Genomic DNA, 6000 nt, shown 5'->3' on the forward strand with positions numbered 1-6000 from the left:
TTTATGGTCCATTGATCAGCCTAACAAATACTAGTCTGCTCCATGATCTGCTCCATGATCTTTCTCCCTGAGAAAGTAGTGATCAGCTTTTGAACTTTAAAATGGGCTGCATTTGACTCTCTAGAATAATCAATTTCAGTCTTTTTAGTATACATGCGGTATGGTCTGCCAAGTTCCTAAACTTTTTCCAAATCATTGTAATTGTTTTCCTAACTAGTCTTCCCTATTAAAATTCATATTATTTTGTACTATGTGGTAAACTTTTTGCTTTGTTATCTATTCACAACAGTTCATTCATAAAGACTTACTTTTAAAATTTATTATTTTTGTATGTTACTTGGCCTTTTTCCTTTGCGTCTCTTAATATTTTTTCTTTATTCTGTATGTTTAGTGGTTTGATTATTATGTGGTGAGGGGACTTTTTTTGGATCCAGCTTTTTGGAGCCCACTGCTTATGGTGGGCCAACTTACACAGCCTTGGTGCAGGGGGAGGGGCTTGGACATGCCTCCACTGAGTTTCTCCCTTCTTCCTTCTCCCCTGTCCCCTCCCATTGGTTATCTTTGTTCCCCTAGACTATTTCAGGTCATGATTTATGACTATATAAAGTCTAGGAACCACAAGTTAGAGAAAACACATAATATTTTTTCTTTCTGAAACTGTCTTAAACTGCTTGCTATGATTATCTACAGTTAAATCTATTTTTTTTTTGGCAAAGGACATAGCTTCACTTTCCTTTACAGCTGAAAATAATTCCATTGCATACATAGTCCACATTTTCCTTATCCATTTCTCTGTTGGTGGACAGCTACGGTTGGGTCTGTAACTCAGTCCTGCAAGAAACTCTGATGTGCAAGTGTCTCTGTGGCACACAGACCTGATGTCCTGAAGGTAGATACTCAGGTGCAGCACAGCTGGATCACATGATAGATCTTGTTAGTTGAATTTTATATTTATGAATGTACTGCAGACTCAGAATGATACTGCAAGTTAAGCTGAGGAAACCCTGTCGTTCTCATTTTAATGATGGAAGAACCATTTTCTATGCATCCAGTAACTGATGGAGTAGACCCAGTGCTGCAATCCTTTTACTCCAGGTCAAGGGCACTTTTAAAAAAGTATTTTCTACAAATAGATACATAACCCTTGTAAAGAGAGCAGAGAACAGATATGTGTTTTGTTTACTATCCCTCAGAGTTTAACTAGACTAAGTGACCGTATGTGGAACTAAGCTGGTGGATTCACTGGTGGGTATGCAAATGAATACTCTTGGAATCCCTTGGTGGTCAATAGATCAGTAGTAAATGATGGGGCTCATGAGTCCCTTCCCCTTTCACAGCTGACTTTTCAGAAGGTCAACTCTTGTGCACGCAGTACCAGTATGCACAGCTGCTCCTCATGGTTGCCATAGCTCTGTCACTAAACAAAACCCAAACCAGTAGATAAGGGAGAGAGATTTGTAGGGGTGGTAGTAGAAGTGGGAAGGAAGTAGAAGAGGGTAAGGGAGAGTGGCCAGAACACGTAGTGTACACATACATTTATTTATACAAAATAGTGACAGAACAAAATTTACTAACAAAAAATAAGGAAATAGATACGTGTTTTCAGTTGCATCTACAGTTAAACTTTAATTCTGTTTTTTTTTTTTTTCATTTATTAACTATTTCTCAAGTTCCAGGGCGTAATCTTCTAATTCCATTTTAAGGGACTCAGTGTTTCATCCACTTTCTTATTCTTTCAAATAAAAATATAAAATTCAACCTTGCAAGTCTATGGCTCTTTGACTTCATTGGTGAAGTGTGACATTACTGTGTATGAGCCCTCACCTTTCCAGAATTCCCTCAAAAAAGAGGATGGTGTATCTCACAGTACAGTGACACTTTCCTCTTCCTGGAACTCCAGTTAAATGTGAGAAACAACTCAGCATTTCAGCTCCTATTAAAAGACATAAGTATGAGCAAGACAAAACAATATTTGAAAGATCTTGCTGGTCTTCCTTGCCTCTGTCCAAGCACATAGTAAAGTTCACTACTTTTTCCTCCAGACGACTTCAAATGATTAGCTTTCAAATAAGAGTCTCAGCCTTCAATAGACTAACAGAAGATCAAAAATGAAATCTGGGCAATTTATGTAAATATCTTTTTGGTCTTGAGGTACATAAATGCAATCTGAACAGATAAAAACAGTGTTTTTAATGATGTATTATTTCAGCCAAATTAAACTTAAGGAAATTTTATTTAAAAACACTGCATTTCAAACTAAGAGAACGCGTTGTAATAAACCTGTGCATTATCTCGGTCTTCTCCACTCTCAACCTCGACTATTTTCTTTGCATTGCAATTTCGGGAAATATGTAAGGTTAGGAAAGAAATTCAGGATAAATTGTTTTGAACCCCATAATTTGTTTGTTATGTTCCTTTAAGGGGGATAATCCAAAGTTCTTTACTATCTAGGACTTGTAAACAGATATTTTATATATTTATCTAATGTTTTTCCTCTCTCTCTCTCTCTCTCTCTCTCTTTGGTTTTATTTTGTTTTACAGAAGGATGATAAATCTTGTCCTTGCTTCCATGTTGGAACTGTTGGAACTGAAGCCTTCCTAGCATTGGTTTTACTCTTTATTCTGACTCAACACTGCCCTCTTTACAATGGTGCTTCCCAAAATAACTAGAGCCAGGGGAAACAGATGAACTCTATATTAGCTATTTTGTTCTATTTCTGTGCTAAAATGCCATGACCAAAGCAGTTTATAGAAGGCTTATTTTTGGGTTTATGGTTCTGGAGGGATGAGTCCATCACCCATCACTGTCACAGTGGGGAAGCATGGCAGCAGGGTCTTATAGCTCACATCTCAAACAGGAAGCAAAGAAAAAGTGAATTCAAAAGTGACCTCAGAGCCTGCCCTCAGTAACTCACTTCCTCCAGCAAGGCCACACCTCCTAAACTTATCCAAACAGGACCCACCAACTGGGGACCAGGCACTCAAACGCCTGGAAATACAGGAGAGATCTCATTCAAATCATCACAGAGTCTGGCAAGCTAAGTTGAAGCTGATAGGTACCCAAACACACTTATGTTTTAAAAATGAGGATTGGCGCCGGGCGGTGGTAGCGAGCGCACGCCTTTAATCCCAGCACTTGGGAGGCAGAGGCAGGTGGATCTCTGTGAGTTGGAGGCCAGCCTGGGCTACCAAGTGAGTTCCAGGAAAGGCGCAAAGCTACACAGAGAAACCCTGTCTCGAAAAAAAAAAAAAAAAAAAAAAAAGGATTGGCAATGAAGACTGAGCAGGAGATACAGATCCACATGCTTCTGTGGGGCTCTCTGCCCCAGGCCAGGTGGAGACAACAGGGGTCTGCTGAGCACCTTGTGGCACTGGGCGGTTGGGGTCTATTATGATGATGAGCAAATATAGGGTGAGGTATGGAAGAGGGAGAGACAGATGGTTCATATCTCGTGGAGAGAGGCAGATCCAAATAGGTGAAACTGGTGAGGAGTGGACTGATGTGGGTAGCCTGCTTGCCACCCAGGACCAGGGTGATGTCCAAGCCTGGGCTGCTGCCAGGGGTCATGTCTTCACCCATGGCTCTGGTGCAACTGTGGCTCCCGTTACTACAAAAGGCTGAGTGGATAGGGCTGCACAGAGTTGGTCCCACCCCTCACTGGCTGCAACACTGGAGAGAACTGGCCCTGCCCCTCACCAACTGCAGCAGTAGGGAGGGCAGGCCCTGCATTTTGCCTGAGCAGCACAATGAAGCTGTCCCTGTTGACAGGGATGTGGGTGAGCTGGCCGATAATGTGAGTGTGGGATATCTGGCCCCACCCCTCATCTGCCATATGGAGGTATAAGTGAAGGGGAGATGTCCTTCCTCCCCACCCCTCACTACCTGTGGCAGGTGGGAGAGCAGGCCCTGAGATCATGAGAACTGGTGAGCCGACCTGGCACCTCACAGGCTGTAGCACTCAGGAAAGCAGGCCCTGCACCTTGCCTGAACAACACAGAAGAGCTGACCCTACTGGCAGGGGCTGGAGAGAGTCAGCCGAGAGGGTATGAGCAGAGGAGAGTTGGCCCCACTACTTGTCTGTCATGCAGCATGCAAGTGAGGGGGAGAGATGCTCCCCTTGTCCCTTGCCCCTCACCAGCTGTGGCAGGGGGGACAGTGGCCCCTGCTCATGAGAGTGGAAGAGTTGGCCCTGCACCTCACCTGGGCAGCAGAGTAGTGCTGACCCTGCTGGCAGGGGGGGAGGTGAACCTGCCCTTAGGTCATGAGGTCGGGAGAACTGGCCCCACACCCCTTGTCTACCATGTGGTGGCAAGGCCATGTCCTTCCCCTCTTTGCCCTTGCCACCTGCAGCAGGCAAGAAAGCTGACCCTGCCCCTCACCAGCTGCAGCACTCTAGAGAGCAGGTCCTGTATCTTACCTGGGCAGCACAATAGAGCCGACCCCATTGACGGGGACTTGGGTGAGCCGGCCCTAAGAATGAGCATGAGAGAATGGGCCCTGTCCCTCATCTGGAGTGAAGAAGGGAGAGAAGCTCCCCTCAAGCTTTCACTGATTGTGGCAGGTGGGAGAGCTATCCCTGAGGTCATGAGAACCAGAGAGCTGGCTCTGCCCCTCACCAGCTGCAGCACTCATGGGCTCTTGCACCTCTCTTGGGCAACACAGTAGAGCTGGCCCTGGTGGTGTAGGTGTGGGTGAGCCAGCCCTGGGGGCATGAGAGCAGGAGAACCAGCCCCACCCCTTGCTCCTTATTGCCTAGGGTGAGCTAGCCAGGATGATGCTGGAGAGCTCACCCTGATGGTGAGGATGAGGGAGAGATGGTGGGCTGACCAACCCTACAACCACCCAGACCAAGAACCAGGACTATGAGATGGCCCATCCCAACATCCACCCCATCTGTGATCTGCTGGAGCACATGAAGGGGCCAGTCCTGTAGACCCAAAGTTGCAGGATCCCTATGATACAAGACAACAACAGGATATCCAAGAGGAATCTCAGTGAGGGCTCAGTACCTACAGTGTAGTAGAAACCAGAGGCCTTGGACCAGGCCAATAACTCATTGCAGCGAACACTTGCAAGTAAAGATGTATGAACTAAAGGGTGTACTGTGTGACTCACTGTGTCACACTACAGCTTCCATGACAAGATTTTTCTTTTCTTTTCAATTTTATTTTGTTTTATCTTGGTGTGTTGAGGGAGGGGGTCACAAGGGCAGAGGGCAGATACAAAGGATTGGGGAGATGAGTAGGACTGGGATACATGATGTGAAATCTACAAAGAATCAATAAAAAGTTAAATAAAAAGAAAAACCCACTTCTTTGGGGTTCCAACATAGACTGGAGTTAAGCAGCTCTCGTGAATCCTCAAGGACTCCAGTACCATATTGAGACTGCTGAGACACTTAGTCTCATGGACTGAATAACTACTGGATTCTGAGAGGCAGCTATTGTTGGACTACATGGACTACATACTATAAGTCCATCTAATAAATTACCCTTATATGTTAAAAAAAAAAAAGTAACGATTGGCTTTTACAGTGCCAGGAGGTTCTGGGTAGGCTCATAGTGGAGAAAATTCATCAGTGGTCTTACTCAACTGTGTATCCTACATGATCTAATACCAACCTGGCAGGCGTGATTTATCCACTGGCACAATGATGGCATGGCTACTGTGAGGGTATACAATTGCTCCAATTGCTTTTTGATTGGATTTGAGGCCTGCTTCACAGAAGGAAAATGTGGGCCTGCCACTGTAAACCTGGCCAAGAGCCCATGGTTACGGAGACCATAAGCCTCAAGGGGAACCTTACCACTGATACATTGTCAAACTGCCTTCTAAATATGTAGTTATAACTTATTGTAATAGTCAGAGTTCTCTAGAGAAATAAAACTTACAGATTGAAGTAAATACACACACACACACACACACACACACACACACACACACACATGTATATATTTAAGGGGATTTGCCTTATGACTGTGGTCCAGCTAATCCAACAG

Source organism: Peromyscus eremicus, chromosome 8a (assembly GCF_949786415.1).
Source record: "Peromyscus eremicus chromosome 8a, PerEre_H2_v1, whole genome shotgun sequence".
Lineage (NCBI taxonomy): Eukaryota > Metazoa > Chordata > Mammalia > Rodentia > Cricetidae > Peromyscus > Peromyscus eremicus.